This window comes from Dasypus novemcinctus, chromosome 10, assembly GCF_030445035.2.
Source record: "Dasypus novemcinctus isolate mDasNov1 chromosome 10, mDasNov1.1.hap2, whole genome shotgun sequence".
Lineage (NCBI taxonomy): Eukaryota > Metazoa > Chordata > Mammalia > Cingulata > Dasypodidae > Dasypus > Dasypus novemcinctus.
The window spans coordinates 23,805,063-23,825,971 of NC_080682.1; the positions used below are offsets into that span (position 1 = coordinate 23,805,063).

The window sequence follows — 20,909 nt, forward strand, 5'->3', positions numbered from 1 at the left end:
TAGCAAAATGGCTTGGCTTGCACCAAAATGGCCTCCGGTGCTGGATAGCTCCTTCCCGCGCTACCTTCCCATGCACGCCAACCTGAAAGCTGCTTCTCTCCCCAGCAACAAGAGCGAGCAATCTATACATTCCGTCCCCTATACCCAGCCAATCAGTGCATGCCACTCTCCCCTCAACCCCCACCCTAGCCCTTATAAGCTGTTGCACTTCCCTAATAAATCAGGCCTTCTCCACGAGCCTGCATCTCCAGAGTGGTTACTATGTGTTCTGTGCTCTGTTCATCACTTACCTCGTGAGGCCTCCCCCACAGTGGCACGCACGTTGCAGGGGGCCTTTCGCCACCCCAGAGAGAAAGGAGAGAAGCCGAGAAACAGAATGCCATTTTGAAACTCAATTATGGCAGCAACAAGTCACTTGCAGGACTGTGGCAATGTTCTCTGGGAGGCTGTGTATGCTTTTTTTTTTTAAGAGATTCTGTGAATTGAACCAATGACCTCTTACAAAGGAAGCAGGCACTCAGCCACTGAGCTATATCCACTTACCTCTGTATGCTCATAATCAGCATCCACTCTGGTGCTGTTTCTCCCATAGCCAGGATTCATGGATTCAGGAGTCAACAGTTGGAAATGAGAGTGGCAACATTCATTGTTACACATTGTGATCAACTAGGAACATTTTTTTATTCCTTTCTCTGCATCCTTAACCTATGCTGGTCTACAGGTCTTGGTTCCAAAAGGAGGAGTTCTTCCATCAGGGAAAAATGATTCCATTGAACTGGAAGTTAAGACTACCACCTGGCCACTTTGGGTTCCTCATGCCTCTGAACAGCAAGTAAGAAAGGGAATTACTTTATTGACTGGGGTGATTTATCCTGACTATCAAGGGGAAATAGAAATACACCTATACAATGGAGGTAAAGAAAAGTTTACCTGGAATACAGGAGATCCCCTAGAGCTTTTAGTACTACCATGCCCTGTGATTAAAGTCAATGGAAAATTGCATGACTCAATCAAAGTAGGACTAACAATGGTCCAAAATCTTCAGGAATGAAAGTTTGGGTCACTTCACCAAGAAGAGAACCATGGCCACCTGAGGTGCTTGCTGAGGGTAAAGCAAACATGTAATGAGTAGTGGAAGAAGGTAGTAATAAATATGAACTTCAACTACATGACCAGTTACAGAAAGGAGGGCTTTAATGGTTGTGAATATTTCTTCCTTGTTTTATTACATTTGCATTTGTATATGTACATAAAATGATGTCTTTGTTTTCTTTACTAACATTTTCCCTTATCATATGACATAAGTTGTATTAGTTTCATGTCTAGTATTTAAGGATATCGAGTTTAAGAATGAATAATATCCAAAGGGAATTTGTGTCTTTCCAGTTGTATGCAAACAGTACAAGGCTAAAGAAATATCAAGTAGGCATATTCACTACTCATGCATTATTATTACTACATTCTACAGTGAATTTTGAAAAGAACATCTGCATACATTTTCCAGGTTCTCTTTAGGGCCTGTTTCACCTCTTTGGTCCACAAACTATAGATTATGGGATTCAGCATGTGTATCACCAATGTATAAATTACAGTGGTCCATTTTATCATTATCAAAAGACTGACTGGCTTTGGATTGCACCTTCATAAAGAATGGCATTCCATTGAATACCACCACCACTGTCAGGTGGGATCCACATGTGGAAAGTCTTTGTGCTTGCTTTCTGCAGACTTCATGATAAGGATGGGTATAAGGATCAACATGTAGGACACAAGGCTTATCAGAATAGATAAGATTAAATTAAAACTGAAAATATTTATATTATCAATAACTTAATGTGTGTTTGAGCAGAACCAAGGTATCAAGGGCAGAATATCAGTAGAAATGTCTGATTACCTTATAGACACAAAATGAAAATACAAAAAGTTTTATGATGATCAGTAAAAACATAAACATCCTATAAAGATAAGATATTTCTAACAAGTAACATGCTGTTCATAACAAGATTGTTTACAATAGAGGGTTACAGATGGCCACATAGTGGTCATAGGTCATTGCTAAGTGAGAATTTGAAGTTCTTTTCTGAATCTCAAAAGATTATGACCTTAAACTAATCTATAGCTATTGCTGTCTACCCTTTGATTCATTAGATTTATTTTATTTTATATCACTTGATTAGATTGCTTTTGATTGTACTACATCAATGAGGTATGGAACATTGCCCTCTTGTTAAGTCTTTTATAGAGGGAGACACAGAAAGAGAGACACAGAGAGAAAGAAAACTGCCGTATTGATTCTGCCATGTGAGAGAGGGTTCTTCAGGAAACCAGAGTGGCCCTGAGAGGCTGAGACAGATCCTGGAGTCTGGAACTTGCAGAGCACAGAGGCACGGAAAGAGGACTTGGATAAGCTGGACCAATGGAGCAGCTCAAGGCTGAGGAGACAATAATTGCCTTGTGCCAGATCATTCACAACTGAACTCCAGGAGTTGTTGAACTTCGGGAGGATGGCAGGAACCTCAGAAGAAATTGCCTGACATTATGCCTCATGACTTGGTAGGATGCCATGATCACCAGCAGTAGATTTTCATAAGAAAACATCTCTGAAGGTGCTTTGATTTGGATATTTCATAGGCACAGAACTATAAGATTTTAGGCCAAATAAATCTACTTTATATAATCCAACCCATTTCTGATACTCTGTATCGGCAACCCTTTGGCAAACAAAGATACTGGCAAAAAGAAAATTTCACTAGTTTTACTGAAGAAAATGATTTGGGTAGCACACCAATGACAGGAGACTGTAGGTTGATCTGCAAGAAAATGAAACAGCATTTTGGGTCCCATAGATTTTGAACAAACAAAATTAGTGGAAGCCAGAAGTCTTAGAAAAAATACATGGGTTTTGTTGCCTGAAGTCTGTCATGGTAAGAATGATCAAGTCCAGGTTAACCACCACTATGACCATGTAAACAATGAGGAAGATTCCAAATAATGGAATCTTCAGCTAAAGGAGATCTGTGTTTCACATCAGAAGCAATTCACTCAGAATTGTTCGATTGTAGTCATCCATTATGACCATTCCAAAACCTATTCTAAGAAAACATATACTATGATCATTTATATTCATTACTTCCATTATGCATATACACATTTATAATATAATATATATATAATATAACATCATATATTTGCATACATATGATATATTTATATATCTCATCACTTCTCCATTCAAGGTCTTACCGTGACTGGATGAGATATCTCTCATTGCTTAAGACAATCTCCTCAGGTGACTGTAGGTGTAATTAGTTATAGTTATAATCAATTTACAGATCACTTATGTCCATGAAATAGCCTTACAATAAAAATTAGGCAGTAAGTGTTTGGTCCACAATGGGCACCATGGAGGCAAAAATGACACTTGAACCTAGCAATCATAGCCCACCACTTTTCAACTTAGCAGCCATACACATCACTTTAAACCACAATTACGCTATAAAAAACAATAGCAGACTTTTTTTTCATATGGCAATACTCAATTATCCTGTGTAAAACTGGAAACACACTAAATCTCTCCAGGATAAGGTGCAGGTAGTTGGGTAATATTCACTGTTAAAATTGATATCTGGTAACTTACATATCATAACATGAAACAAACACAAATTATATGATATAATAAGGGGATAAGATAGGGAAGAAAAAACAAAGATATTTGTTTTATGTACATATATGAACATTCATAACCAAGAAAGTAAATATTCATAGCAATTAAAGTCCTCCTATCTATTATAGTCAGGTGGCTCTAGTTCATATTTATCACTACCTTCTTCCACTGCCCATTCCAAGCTACTTTTACCCTCAGCAAGCACCTCAGATATCCATGATTCTTTGCCTGGTAGAGTGCTCTAAACCTATATTCCTTGATTTGGACATTTAGGAAGTTTCTTGTTTTTTGGTAGTCCTGCCTGAATTGAATTATTGCAGTTTTCCATTGACTTTAATCATAAGGCATGGTAGTAGTAAGAAAAGCAAATAGAAAAAAGACCTTGAATAAAATGGAGATAATGGTAAAGACAAATGAGTTCATATGACTAAGAGTCTTCAAAAAAGAGTTGGGAAGTCAACAGAAGGGTCGCACTTATGCACGTCTCAGCAGGATCAAGAGACAGCCAAAGTGGATACAACCCCAGGTACTGGTGCTCCTGAGGGCTATGGAGACACACAGGTTCTACCGTCATGACATATGGCTCTGGAGTTTAGTGCCTTTTCAGTGGACCTTATTTTGCAATTTGTCTTCCTGAGCGTGATGGAGTTGCACACAGATGTGACCTTTATACACATGCCTCTTCTGTCACTTTTACTGAACCTGTGGTTGACACTGGGGTTGGTGTATACTCAGGAGACTTGAATCTCTGGACTGTCCATGCACCAGCTGGGCCCTGAGTCTCAGCAGAGTTGCAACTCCTATTCTCTGGTTCATTGGACTTACCCTGGTCAGCTAACAGGGAGGTGAAGATGGCCAACCACTACACCAGGGAACTGAGAGTGCCTACAACTACAAGCAGAAGAATCACATCCATCCACCATCTGGTATCTAAGCCCCATCTCAATTTAGAGGTAACATGGACATCACCATCCCAGAGTCCACAGGATGGAGGAATGGGAAATTTTGAATAAATTATTTCAGCTAAGGGCCTTTTATACTAATCTTTATAGATGCCTTAGATTTCTTACTTTAGATTTATCCCTAGGTTGGGTTTCTTCATTTAAAAAATATTTTTGCTATTGCTATCTCTCCTTCAATTTTATTTCCTAATTGTTTATTTTTCTGTTATAGAAATGCAGTTGATTATTCTAAGTTTATGTCTTATCTAGAACATTTGTTAAATTCATTAATAATAATAATATATAGATTTTTGCTATGTGCTCAATCATAACTTTTTTCCAAATATTAGCAGTTTGTAATTTCATTTCCATCTTTTACCTTTTATTTCCTTCCTGCAATACTGAAACTCATGGAATATACCAAGCACATAAATATAAATGGTGCAACTGGATTTCATTTGTTTTGGAATCAGATTCCAAAGGAGGGATTGTAACATTTCACTATTAATTAGATACTAAAAATGTCATTTGAGTAGAGTAGAAACATTGTAAGGAATGAATCAAATAAGGGAGTTTACATAGTGGATTTAAATGGCATTACTCTAATGACAAATGATGCTGAGCATCTTCTCATGGTGTTAGTTGCCAACTCTGCATTTCCTTTTGTGAAATATCTGATCAAATTTTTGCATATTTTAATTGATTTTATTTTTTTGTCTTCACATTATTGAGACTTGAATTCATTACACATCCAGATACATGTTCTTTATTAGACAGATGTTTAGCAAATATATTCTACAAGTCAATGGCTTGTTTCCTCATTCTCTCAGCAGACTCTTTCAAAATCATGAAATTTTAAATGTGGTGAACCTACATTATACCATCTTTTTCTCTTATGGTTCATGAATTTTGTCTTTTATTTTTTAAAAATTGATTAACTTTTGGTTATGCACATGCTGTTCTACTTTTTCTCTAGAAGTTTTAAATCCTTAGGCCATATTAAGACAAGTTTAAATATGATGCAAAGGTTTAATCAATGTGTTTTGTGTCTCTGTGTGTGGCAAAAGACTGTTCAATTATTTCATATAACTATTCTTCCCCCTTGGATTTTCCTTCATGTGACAGATTGAGGTTATTTTTGTCAATCTCAAAAAGTTAAAGATTATGTTTGTAAATTAATCTATTTTTTTGGTTTTAACACTCTTTTTGATAGTATTCAATTCAGTTGAGTGGCCTCTGATTAAGTTTACATGATAAAATCAATTTAGGGCTTTTGTTCAGACTATGTTAGTAAAGCAGGACTCATGTTGACTCACCCTCCCCTTCGTGGGCTGATATAAATGCACACTCATTCAAGAAGACCCACAGGAAGAAAGAGAGAGCTCTGCCACTTTTTATCCTGGGGCCACAGGATAAAAACTGATAGTTTGCAGCTGTTATAGAAAGCTCAGAAAGACACAAGCCTTATGCTAAAGGAGAAGGGAAGCCCTGAGAGACAAGACCTGTGCCAACCGATAGCTGAGACTGGAAACAAGCTGGGTCCGTACAGCCTCAAGTGGAAGAGGAAGCTTAGGAAGGAAAGACAGGGCAGAGATCAGCAACCAACTTGCTTCAAAGCATGGCAACTGACTTTAGTGAGAAAGCAACCTTGACTTGGACTCTTTAGGGCCATATGATTGTTAGCTTTTATAACAAATAAAAACCAACAGTTTTCTGTTGCTTTGTATCAACACCCCTTTGTCAGATTAACACAATTGACATCTTTGTAGAATGTCAATTGAATATATGTGACTGAACCTATTTTTGCACTCCCTATTCTATTCCATGGAACTAGATGTATATCTTTTCACCAATGCTACACTTTCTTGTATATTTTAGTTTTATGATAAATTCTGTAAACAGATTTTGTTTTTCAAATTTATTCCTTTTCTAAATTGCTGCAACTATTTTAGTTCCTTTGCCTTGTCATTTGTAGAATCAGCTTGTCAATTGCTGCAAAAATGCTTGCTTAATTTTAATTGGGATTGCATTGAATCTCCAGGAAAATTTGGGATTGCAGTCAATTAATGGATTGACTATTTCCAAGTTGTCTGCCTATCAATATCATATCTCTTTCCTTCTTTCTGAATTCAAATTTGATAATCTGAATTCCCTATCTAAATTAAAATCCTTTCATATGAGACCAAGGCATACATGTGTTTAAACAAGTTTTATAGAGTTTCTTATATACATAACAAGTCATTAGTCTAAAGATTATTATATGAAAGTTGCAATACATGAGAAGACTGTATACTACTAAAAAATTCTGAACTTTAATTCTGCCAGTTCTGTAATATTCTAATGTTCTATCATATAACATGCTGCAGTTATCTATATACTGCCACATCTCTCCTCTTAATATTCCCTATCCCTGAGTTTATTGATAATGTTTTATTCTTATGATATCTCTTCTTTGACAACCTCATTGAGTTTAAATTTATCTCTCATTCCATTAGAAGGGTAGTACTCTAGGTTTTAAAGGTTAAATAACTAATTTATATTAATCAATTATAAATTCTGTACATGTAATGCTTTCATATTTTTTCATTATGCATTTTTACTGGATTTTGAGAAAATCAAGCAGTTTCAATTCTCAGGAGAAGGAAAGTTGATTTCAGAGAATTATTGTTATTAACCTGTGTCACTTAGTTCGCCACAATCATAGATAGGACTATATCCTTAATATTGATTTGATTTCCAATATTATTTCATATATATTTTCCATGGGCTGATCATTCTTTACCAGAGGTCAAAGTTCATTCATGCTTTCTTTTTTATTTATTTATTTTTTATTTTTTTAAAGATTTATTTATTTATTTAATCCTCCCCCTCCCCCGGTTGTCTGTTCTCTGTGTCTATTCCCTGCGTCTTGTTTCTTTGTCCGCTTCTGTTGTCATCAGCGGCACGGGAAGTGTGGGCAGCGCCATTCCTGGGCAGGCTGCACTTTCTTTCGCGCTGGGTGGCTCTCCTTATGGGGTGCACTCCTTGTGCGTGGGGCTCCCCTACGCGGGGGACACCCCTGCATGACAGGGCACTCCTTGCGCCATCAGCACTGCGCATGGGCCAGCCCCACACGGGTCAAGGAGGCCCGGGGTTTGAACCGGCCAAGTCCATTTTGAACTGGGCCAAGTCCATTTCCCACATGCTTTCTTTTTTATTATCATGTAGTCCATTATTCCTGAGCCAGTCACATTTTCTATAGAAAATAAATAAATAAACAAATAAATAAATAAATAATAAATGTGTGCTTTTATGTCAATAAGAGAGTTAGTGTTTTTTTCTCACTGGCGTATCCCCTGTGGACTTTATCAATAACTCAAGAACCTAATTTAAGAATCCATATGCATATTCAGAGTATACTTTGAGTTAACAGTTCTGTTTCTTAGGTAAGAGGGTATTTTATTATGAAAAACATTTCAGAACCTATAATCCTGACTTTCAATGCTGGTTTAATACATTGATATTACATGCTTTAATTTTCAAATTTGATATAGTTAATTGCAGTTAACTCAGTGCTGTATTAAAAATTGAACTGTATGCCTAGACTTTCCAGGGAAGATAAAATCTAAATAGGAAGGATTCCATATATATTTAGCTAAATAGAGATGTGAGAAATTTGTTTTAATTTTCTTGATGGAAGCTGATAGTCAGAATAGGTGTAATAGAGATAAGACATTTTATTAAATATAGAGAAAATTAGTTTATAACCTGTCACTGAATGTATACCACTTTTAGTGCATATAATTTTTTTGATTGAGGTATAATAATTAAATTAAATTTCATTTTACTAGTTAGCTAAATGACCTAGAACCCACTTTAGTTAGTTTTTAAATTAATTAATTTATTTTTAATTGTATTTTTTAAAGATACATAGATCACAAAAAATGTTTCATTAAAAAATATAAGAGGTTCCCATATACTCCACATACCCTCCCCAACTCCTCCCATATCAACAACCTCTTTCATCATTTTGACACATTCATTGCATTTGGTGAATATATTTTGGAGCAGTGCTGCACCACATGGATAATAGTTTACATTATAGTTTACACTCTTTCCCAGTACATTCAATGGGTTGTGGCAGGATATATAATGTCCAGCATCTGTCCCTGTAATATCATTTAGGACAACTCCAAGTCCCAAAAATGCCCCCACATCAATCTGTTTTTCTCTCTCCCTGTCCTCAACAATTACCATGCAACTTTCTCCATATCAATGATACAATTTCTTTCATTACTAGTCACAAGAGTTCTGTAATAGAATATCAGTAAGTCCACTCTAATCCATGTTTTATTCCTCCATCCTGTGGAACCTGGGATGGTGATGTCCACTTCCTCACTATATTGAGAGGGTCCTTAGATCCTGCATGTTTGATGGATGCAATTCTCCTGCTTGCAGTTGTGGGCACTCTTGGTTCCCTGGTGTGGTGGTTGACCATCTTCATCACCCTGTTAGCTGAGCTAGGTAAGTAATTTCATGTTTATTTGTGTGCTTTTCATAAGCTTGATCATGTTAAAGTAAAAAAAAAATAGCTGAGAAGTTTATTTTGTAATTTTTTAAGCAATGATTCCAGAATTTTGGCATTTCACTATGGTATTACAATATGGTTTGGAGGAAATTGCTTATTATGTGGAGTCAGTGAAAAGTGGGCTTGAATCCTGGCTCTGTAAATGACTATGTGAATTTTGTCATGTTGTATTTCTAACAGGGCATGAGTGTCTTCATCAATACAAGGACTCTAACATTTTGAGCTTGCAAATAGCTTTGTAGATACTAGGAGGTAATGGACACAAAATTCCCATCCAGCAATAGTCACTTAGTAATAGATGGTAGCTGCTTTCATAGATTTCCTTTTTCTGAAGTTTATTGTGTGTAAATCTGTTCTCATGAGTGTCTGATACTTTGTTTCCATACTAAATGAGAGTTGAGGAAATGGTTTTGAGTATTCCAGAAGCATTATATGTGTTTTTATTTTTTAATTCAATATCTAGGTATATTTTTTTTCTCTCCTTAACCTGTTACAGAAAATTCAGCCACACATAAGCACAGCCAGTCTAATATTCTCAAATATTACTTAACAGAAATGCCAGTGTGAGGATAAGCTTGACAAAGTTACTAAACGTCAACATTTTCTCTATCATATCTCGATTCCTTGCAGTAAAGTAGGTAATTTCTCTAATAGGATATCTTTTTGTATATGTTCATTCATAAATCACCTCCTAATCTACAGACAGAATCAGAGACATCAACATTGTCAGGAAATTCTATTAGCAAGCAAGCTTTTCAGGAAAGGAAAAGGAAAAAAACACACTATTGTTTATTGACATAGCAGAATGTAGTAAAGTGTATAAATTTTAGGGCACCTTAAACACAGAATAACAGGCTTCTTTGTGTCTTATCTCAATAGAATTCATTTTAATTGATTTATTTATGTATAGTTAGTGTCAGATAACAAGCATGTATATAATTAAAAGAAGAAAAAGTTAGCTTATGATTTGGAGCCCAATCATTGTCCAATGTTTTAATGATAAAAGTTGATTTTTTGTAACTCTCCATTGTGTTTCACATAGATAAAATTTGTCATATTTCAATTTTATGCATTGTAAACAAAATTAATACAAAATAATTTAATGCAGCTCATAAATAAGTACTGTGTCTTGATACCATGTTCATATATTAGAAATATTGAACCTGAAAATTTTGTTCCATTTTATTATTCTTTTAGTTAGAATAATGGAATTACTTTTACAAGCTTACACTAAGTTTTAAACCAGAAATTTTAATGCAAGGTCTTAGAGGCCAAATATGATGTCCTTACTCTTTCATAATTGATGTCTTTTCTAATAGATAGCAGAGAAATAAAAGTTAGAGCTGTGATATACCTGAAATTTCTCTTTGTTATGTCAGTCAAGTGTACTTTGTAATGAATTTATTTTAAGACTATCTACTAGCACATTTTTTAAAATGTGGTTGAATATTTTTATTTCCTTTCATTATATAGTTAATGGGAGAGAGAGAGAAAGAAGAGAGAATGGGTAGCTGAGAGAGTATTACTACTAATAGAAAAATATATTTTGTGATGCACAATGCATTAATACATACTTATTAGTAATTGATTTATTTACATTATTTCATCAATATAGCAATTCAAACCATATTAGTAATTTCTATATTTATGTATAGGTTCCTCTATTAGTAATATGTATTGTATTTGGATTTGCACAGTAATCAGAAATTACCTTAATTATATACATTTCAATCCTGAATTCTCTAAGAATTGAATGAGCAATTTTAGTTTCTATCTCCATATTTACATTGCTACTTACTCTTTTTATCTGTCTTCTACATAGCCACATGGATGTGATGAATTTTCATGGTGAAAATAACATATGGCTTTCTTCTCCTTCCAACAGTAGTTTTAATCGAGTTCTTCATTCTCTTCTCATACAGAATCTCAAAATGACAAAACTGCAGTGTACGTCATATCATGAATAAAATATTGTGTCACTGACTGCACCCCAATCCAGTGCATTGCAGATATTTCATTCCATTAAACCCTGGAAAACACAGTTATTTAAAAATGAGTCAAATCCTTCTGTCTGTATAGCAGGACAGGAAAAATAAATGTCACTAAGCTGGAATGTAGTGCCTAAATATTTTGGACCCACTACTCTATTTCAATGACTGAGGCATTAATTCCAGATGTTAGTACCTCTTTAATATATGTTTTTGTGTTTTAGTTTAAACATTTTTTGTCATGCGCTTTTCTCTTTTTATTTATTTTTATTATTTTTTTCACATTTTTCAAAAGGTTTATTTAATCTTTAAGTCATATCTTTAACATGCTAAATGTTCCAAATTCCAGTTCCTATTGGTTTTTTTATTTGTTTTTTTAAATATTTTAAAAATATATTTTTAAAAGGTACTTAGATTACATAAAATGTTACATAAAAATATATATATAAGGGGTTCCCATATGCCATATTACCCACACCTCCTGCTCTTCTGCATATTAACAACTTCTTTTATTAGTGTGGTACATTCACAGCAATTAATGAACACATTTTGGAGCTTTGCCGCTAAGCATGGATTATAGTTTACATTGTAGTTTATACTCTCTCCCACTCAATTCTGTTTTTTAAAAAAATATATATATATATATTTATAGGAGAAGTTGTGAGCTCACAAAAAAGCATGCATTATGTGCAGAATTCCCATACATCACTCCTCCTCTAACACTTTACATTGTTGTGGAGTATTTGTTACAATTATGAAAGAACATCATCAAATTATTACCACTAACTATGGTCCATAACATGCATTTGTTTTATATTTTTCCCATACAGCCATTATTATTAGCACCATGTGTTAGTATTGTACTCCTGGGTGGCTCGGCACTCCTTGTGTGCATCAGCACTGCGCATGGGCCAGTTCAACACGGGGCAAGGAAGACTGGGGTTTGAACCGTGGACATCCCATGTGGTAAACAGACACCATATCCATTGGGCCAAGATCACTTCCCTAATTATATTTTAAAAGCATGGACATAATTTACCTTTATAGTAAAAAAGTCTGGAATATGCACCCCAGAACATTGCAGAAATAATAAGCAAGTGCATAGAGAATCACAATAACTTGAAGAGGCAAAAATGGACAACTTAGTGTTCTGTTTTCAAAAACAATAATGAAATAAGAATAAAAGATACTGCACTGCTTTTTTAAAAAATGATAACCAGGTGCACTGTCTTCCAGAATAAGTTCGGATGCCTATTTCAAAAGTATTCCAGAGCTAATGGAATAGGATCATTGCCTGGAAAGAACAGACAAAATGGTTTGGTGTGAAATGGCTATCCTGGAAGAGAAGTTGACATATATGCCTAAAATCCCAGTTTTAGTGATGTGGGAATATTTTTAAACAACTTAACTTTCTTTCTAATTTTTCTCCTTTAAATTTAATAGAATCTCATGAGGTAAATGTAATTACTCCTATTTTAAAATTACGATTATTTAACTAAGTTATTTCATCGTCATTGTAGGAAATTCCAAACTACTCTTCAGGTGATACACTCCACTAAACATATTTGGATACAGAAATCTTGATACGCATCGGTATTTTATGAATTTTAAGAAGATATAGTATAAAGAAGGGTAATTCTAAATTTAACCCAAAAAATCCACTTTAATTATTTTTTTTCACATGTCAAATTTAGGCAACAAATGCATGAAACCATGTCTTCCTTTTATACATATGAGGAACTGCATCCACCTGTGCCTAATTTCTTCATCAATGCCTATCCAATCACTGCCTCTGTTATCAATGTCCTTCTAAGAAGCAGATAAGGGGATATAATTGGGTGAACTCTATTTCACCAGATATAGTGTCTTGCAGACTTTTATGTGTAAACTGAGATGTTTGATGTGTTAAGTCCAGAACTCTCACTCTGCCTCCCCTTTGTACTCTCCTCCCCACTTTTTCCTGTTGCAAAAGTAGCAACCCAGGACCGACCAAGGAGCGATTATACCTAAGATGCAAATAGAGCCACAAAACTGGCTTGAATTATTACCTCCTGGCCCTGAACTACAAGCCCAGTAAATTATCACATCCTGGCCCTGAAAGTTTTGTAATCTAACCCCAGAATGAGTTATAAAAACTCTCCTCTCTCCCTCCCTCAGGGCTGCAGTCTATCTAGATTCAGCTCACCTGCTATGATCACTGTTATTGAAGACTGCTTGGATTGACCTCGGCTCCCAGTTTGATTTCTGAAATGCCTCCCTTCCTCAGCCTCTCCTCAAACCTAATGAGAGGTACCATCAGATTTGGATACATACAGGATTCCATTGAAGAATGTGACTGAAGTCACCATATTTATATTGACGTGCATCACAGATAAAATTGAGCTGGAGGTCTTCTTATTTTTATTATTTCTAGCAACCAATCTTTTCAGTCTGATTTTTGAGGATGCCAGGCTCCACCACCCCATGTACTATTTTCTGAGTGTGTTGTTTTTCTGCTAAGAAAGAGGCAGAAAGTCTAAATGCTATGCAAACGCAGCTTTATTCATTCAAATGAGTTTCAGGTTATACTAAAGGATTATAACAATTGAGCTTTCATAGAAAAGAATAGTAATCAATTAAAGACATAGGAAAGAATGAAAGTATATTCAACCACTCACCAAATCAGGGAAAAACTCAACATCTGATCTCTCATGTAGCTGAGGAACCACTTTTGCAGCCAATCAGAGTCCTGATTGGAAAAACAGTCCCAGGCAGAATGTCCCCTCCTGTGTCACTGGCAATTTGGGGACCACCCCTTTTAAGAGGTTCCCAACCTCAGAACTCCAGTGAGTCTTGCAACTCGCGAGGAATGACTTCATTGAAAATAACCAAATCTGTCAGGAGTGGGGTGGCCAGTCCTCCACAGGAGAGATGTGGTGTCTTGAGGGGTCTTTGTTTCTATTCTGTTCATGGTACGTTGGACAGGAACATAAAGGTTTTCAGCCTTTAGTTTTACATGGGATACAAAAAGGACATGCAAATACCGTTTCTGGTATTTAGCTCTTCTTATACATTTGATTTTTGGGTAATGGATGATGGAGTTGCCTGCAGAGCTGTGTCATAACATTCCAAAGGACAAGTTAATCATTCACAATTCTAGGCTAAAACAGCAGACACTATTGATTAGACAGCTTATGAACTCACAATTCTTTTTTTTTTTATTGATTTTGTAAAAATATTACATTAAAAAAAATATATGAGGTCCTATTCAACCCCACCACCCCTACCCCACCACTCCCCCACCAGCAACACTCACTCTCATCATCATGACACATCCATTGCATTTGGTAAGTACATCTCTGGGCATCTCTGCACCTCATGGTCAATGGTCCACATCATGGCCCATACTCTCCCACATTCCATCCAGTGGGCCTGGGGAGGATTTACAATGTCCGGTGATTGCCCCTGAAGCACCATCCAGGGCAAATCTAAGTCCCAAAGGTGCCTCCACATCTCATCTCTTCCTGCCATTCCCCATACCCATCAGCCACCATGTCCACTTTTCCCACTCCAGTGCCACCTTTTCTCTGTGGACCTTGGATTGGTTGTGTCCGTTGCACCTCTATGTCAAGAGGAGCCCCAGATTCCACATGGATACTGGATGTAATCCTCCTGCTTTCAGTTGTAGGCACTCTAGGTTCCATGGTGTGGTGGTTGTCCTTCTTCAACTCCATCTTAGCTGAGTGAGGTGAGTCCAATAAATCAGATTGTAGGAGCTGAAGTCTGTTGAGGCTCAGAGCCTGGCTATCTTATTGTCAGTCCAGAGATTCAAATCCCCTAAATACATCTTAAACCCCAACACCAACTACAATTCCAGTAAAGTAGCATGAAAGTCTTGTGAAAGAGATCCCATCTGAGTCCGATTTCATCACGCAGAAACACCAGCTCCAAAGAAGGGCCATCTGACATGGCAGTGAACCCCATCTGCCATGACCATAGAACCCGTGGGTCTCCTTAGCCCTCAAAGGAACGAATACCTGGGGTTGTATCTACTTTATCTGTCTCTTAGACTCTGCTCAGTTGTGCATAAGGGCAATCCTTCTGACAGCCTCCAGACTCTTTTTTAGAGACTCGCAGGCATATAAACTCATTTCTCCTTTCCATTTCCCCCTTACATTAGGTCAAACAGCATTTCAAAGTCATGTTATTATATGTAGACAGGGATATTCTGCTGATCCGCATTGAACCTTCAATTCAAGGTCATTTTCCAGTTGCATCATCAGTTGGTACTTGGTAGCAATCCCTTGGTGCCAGGGAAGCTCATCCCCCGGTGTCATGTCCCACGCTGGGGGGAAGGCATTACATTTACATGCTGAGTTTGGCTTTGAGACTGGCCACATTTGAGTAACATGGAGGCTGTCAGGAGGAAATTCCCAGGCACAGTGCTGCTCTAGGCCTTGTTCTTATTTCAGGCATATAGGCTCACAAGCATAGTCATTAGTATCATGCTCTCACTGTTGGACCCTCATTCCTTCCCGGTCCTTGCCGCTGCACCTGGGGGACTGCCGCTGCTCCCCTAGGGACCACAACAGAGTACCCCTGGCCAGGCACCCAGTACCCCCCCAGCTGTAGTTTTTAATTGTTGCCACTATGAGTATATCCAAACATTACCATGCACCCTGGACATGTGCCCTGTATAGCTCCCTGTCAGCCATATATCACCTGTCAATAGTGTCCTATACCAGTATTCCTCCACTGCCATTGTTGAACCACTCTGTGATCCAAAACTTCCTGAAAATTGAAGCCCCATATAATGTCAGGATCCCTTACTAGTAAAATGGCATATAGCAAAGGGTTTAAAGGTTAGATATAGAATACGTGTTGACTTGGAAAAATTCTACATCCTATCTTTTTCTTTTCTTTTTTTCCTAATTATTGAACTTCTCTTCACAAGAGCCCTAGACCACAGTAGTTATTCCTTAATGCCTGCTATTCTTTGGTTGTCACTCCCAAAATATTTGTCAATTTCCTGATGGGAAATAGAAATATTTCATTCCTTGGATGTGTTACATAGATGTTTTTCACTATTTCTTTTGGAACCACAGAATGGTTTCCTTGGCTGTAATGGCTTATGATCACTATGTAGCTAGCAATCTACAACCTACTGTTATATTCAATTAACATGTCACCTCGAGTCTCTGTGCCACTCATCATTGCTTCCTATGTTGGCGGTATTTTGCATGGTACTTTACATACAATTGCCACTTTTAGCCTACCCTTTTGTGCATCCAATGAAATTAGACATATGTTCTATGACATCCCTGCATTCCTGGATATTTCTTGTTCTGACACTGACATCAACCACCTTCTAATTTTCTTTTTTTTTTGGGGGGGGGTGTTCCTTGTTTTTAATACATTAAAACAACATAACCCAATTTATATCATGCATCACTTTTAGAGACAGTGCACCTGGAAGTATTTTTGCCTTTGCAGTGGACATTTCTACATAGCAAATTTTGCTTATGGATGTCCCTGCAATTTCAAAAGAAAAGAGACAGGCACAAAAGTTCTCTAAGGATGGCTGTTTTCCACACATTGTAGAAAAACAATAAAAAGAGCCTTCAAGAGTTTCAATGAAGGTTGTAACACAGATTTCATCTCCTTCAGTTTGCTTGCTGACTTCTTAGAGCACTTGATCAGAAGCCTGTTTTCACTGCTTCTTTCACTAACTGCTGTTGATACTTTGCAGGCTATACATTTTAAACTTCTGTAAAGAACATTACAAGCTATTTCGTGTAATTTAATTTTGTGCTGAATATTCTTCAAAGAATTTTATAAATAATACAATATTTTAAATGAGTCTTCAGTTCACTTGTTGTTATACCATATTGTTGCTTTCTCCAACTTTATCTACAAATGATCTGATTCCAGGTAAATTCAAGAGAGATCCCAGGACTGACACTCTTCTAATAAAGCCACCTACCACAGGAAAGAATCCCCTGAACAAGAGAAAGAATCCATAAATTTCAAAGATCATGCCTATCAAAGGCCAACCAATAAGGACTACAAACACACCACCCAGGAAAAATCCTGTAGCTTTCATTTTGTGTTTTTGGAAGAAGAATCTGAATGTTCTTTCTAAACCAATTACAAAAGCCAAGCCAGCCACGAATAAAACTCTGGGTGTCGATAAGGAGATCATGGCTACAGCGGTGGGGACGCTGGTGGGGGCAGGCGCGGCGGCAGCACTTCGAGGCGCCCAGGACGTGCAGCAGACCGGTAGGAAGCGGGAGGGAAGCAGCCCCACTGCGAGCCGCCTTATTTTCTACATTGTGGTCTCTATGAGATAATTACTGTATCCATAATCATAATCCCCTATGATTTGCTGTTGTTGTCTATTCTGAAGAGAGACAAAAAAAAAAAAAACAACAACGTTTTTGATAGGTGTCTCTTCACCTTACTGGAGTGTCAATTTACCATGGAACTATCCACTTCATATATATGAGGCCAAGTTCCAGGTATGCTTCAGATAATAATGTGATAGTGTCCATATTTTACACTATTGGCATTACCATGCTGAATTTTATCTTCTACAGTGTGAGGGACAAAGATGTAAAAAAGACAATGAAAGAAATATTTGAGAAAAACTGGCTCATCATAAAATACATTTTTGGCATTTAATCAAATGAAAAAGAATGCTAGTTCATTTTTTAATGGTGAGATTCATGAGTAGAAAATGACCTGTTTTTAGGTAATATACATTACAATGTTTTCCAATAAATTACTAATTACTCTTCCTGTGCAACCTTTTATACAAATAAACTGTCATCTATATGCTTATGTCTACTTTCGAATATATACAAATTACAATTTTACTGACACATATTTCTGTTCTTATTCATGTATAACTTGATTTTCATTTATTAATTAGAGTTGGAGTCTTCAGATTTTGATGGTTTCTATATTCTTACATTTTTCATAGTCATTATGAATTGATTATAATCTGAAATCCCTTGGAAGGTATATCCTCTGGCTAACTCACTTGCTCATGTACCCTCCCACACCCAAATCCATCCAGGCCCCTGGACACATTTCTGAACTCTTTGGCTCAACACCATAGCTTTACATTCCTTTATTAAATTCTATCCTTTCCATTTTCAAGTACTTATATTGTTTATATCTATTTTGAAACTCCCAAAATATATTGAGTCTACATGATAATATTTACAGAGAGTGTGATTAAGGATCAAGGAAGAAAAAAATGTAGTTTAGAGAAAAACCCACAACTGGCTACCGAATTAAGATGACCCACAATCTTAAAAGGTCGATCATGTTTCAGGGTTTCTCTAATGCTGCAATATCGGTCTTAATTCCTGTCTCTATTTTTACCGTCTATGTATGAGGAATGACTTTGCTTTGTTATTGTTTCTCAAATTTACACATAATGAACAAGGTCCATGATGAAAATGATTTTCATTTCAAGTTACCTCTGCTGTATTTAATTTGGTTTCATGTTCTGCTCATTTGAAGACACCTTAAGAGTGAAAATATTTTTTTCTCCTAATGAAAATAACCCTTTTCCTATCAGAGGTGCTTGCTTTTTTAATTCACTAAAATAATATAATAAAAATAAGTTATCAAAACAATCTTTTAATAGGTAATTCTTAAGTGTGAATCTGAGATCCAATCAAAAATTTTAAGAACTTCATTTTCAATCTCTCTGATCATTATGTAAGGAAGAGTCATATATCTCTTTTGCAACAAGCACAAGGTTGCTATCAGAATATGATCTGTGGATTCTTCTAGAAAATACTTCAAATTTCTAGCACAGCATGAAGAATTTGGTATTAGCCACTTTTGTCCTGATGGCAAGCTAAAATATCTAAAATCAACTCTCCTTAGATCTGTCATAAACAAGGTCATTTGACAAATCACTACCCTAGAATTGGTAAGATGTGCAGAAATTTAGTTTATCAGGATTATCAACAGGTAGACATACATAATGAGAAATGCTAAATTTCCTTTTTACAACTTAACTTCTTGACCTGACTAATTGCTGAAGAGAGAGTTTAGACTAACTTGAGACCTTAAAAAAGAATATCTGGAAGCCCAAGTTCAGGAAGTCCCTCACAAAATTTTTGCATTTTGCTTCCCGGAGTCCTAAACTTGTCACCATAAAGATGGTGGAAAAAACCATTGTACCCACAATGGTAACATTTTAAAATAGTAACATTTTAAAATTTTCACAAAGCATTCTGTCTTCTTTAACAAAGGCCAGTCTTTAAGAGACACTATTTTACCTGAACCTAACTGAACTAGGTTTTATCAAAGCCTAACTTTATTGGTGGAAAGCAGATGCTCAAATCCAGGTCCCTCTGACATTTCCCACATCTCACATAAGGAATAACAACAACAACAAAAAAGGTGATAATAATTTGGGAATTTCATAGCCCAGTGACACAATCTTAAGGAAAACTTTTAAAGGATTATAGAACAATTACCTCTCCTACATATTATAACACATTAATAGAATTAATATATATAAGAATAGCTTATGAATATCAACAATTTCAAGGCTCAGTCCCAATTTCAGAGCGAATCCCTAAGGAAACCCAAAACAAATGAGAGAGACAAAGAGACAAATACCAGGGAAGAAATTTTTGGCAATGAATCTTGCAGCAAGAGGAAACAATAAAATAGTCTAACTCCTAGCCAGTAGCATAAGACCTAAAGTCAAAAGTCTATTTGCATTAGTTGCCTTTACTTGATATGTCAAGGCTGGCTTTCAACAATAAGTCACAAGGTGTGCTAAAAGGGAAAAACTATGAAAATCAGGGACACAGAATACACAGACTCTGGTTTGTCAGAGATGTTGAAATTATGAGATGAAAAAATTTAAATGACTATGATAATATGCTGAGTCTAAGGAAAGAGTGGACATGATGCAAATACTGATGGATAGCATCTGCCATGAGTAAGATTCTGGAGTAGGACACATTTGGCCCACAGTCCCCTTGGACCAATGAAAATGGGTAAAATTTTTCAGAATAACTTTCCCCAAACTTTTGAAGACTATCAAGTCTTCACAAATACACAGAAAATGTGAAAATGGGAGGAAAAAAGAAACATATAGTAGGCTGAGAAACAAAGGACAAGTTTGTCCTGGGCATGGTAGTTTGTATGCCCCATAGTAGTGGATCCATGCACGTAAAAGTGAGGGTCCCAGGGCTGGTGCATCTTAATTAAAATTTTGGATGTCTTTGTACATCAGCCCTAACTAACTAGCTCTGTGGAACACTGAATTGGGGGCCATGGCTGGGTCTCCTAACATGGGATTTACTTGTGATTGAGAAGTGGCACAGAAAAGTATATACTAATTTTTATTAGGAAAATAGTTATAAAAATTATCAACAAATTCTAGCAATTTGAATGTAATTGTATTACATTGCATTACATTACATTACAGATTACATACCATGTCCAACTTAGATCTATCTGAGGAATGTAAGGGTGATTGAACAAAAGAAGATATTTCAAGGTAATATACCACATTAACACATGAAGGAAAAGTTACATTATGATATCAATTGATGTAAAAAAATTCTCAAAAAACAATACTATTTTATGATAAAATCACTTGGTAAAATGAGGATAAATGGCAACTTTCTCAGAGGGGTAAGTAGCACATATGAAAAGTCACAGCTATCATTATGCTATGTAGTGAAAGACTGAAGGTCTTCACCCTGAGGTTAGGAACAGGACAAGAATGT

At 36.3% G+C, this 20,909-nt stretch overlaps 1 pseudogene; it reads left to right on the forward strand.

The window, feature by feature from the left end:
* The first annotated feature begins 9,017 nt into the window (after positions 1-9,017).
* On the forward strand, positions 9,018-17,820 carry LOC101441448 (olfactory receptor 5T1-like; annotated as a pseudogene).
* Positions 17,821-20,909: the final 3,089 nt, after the last annotated feature.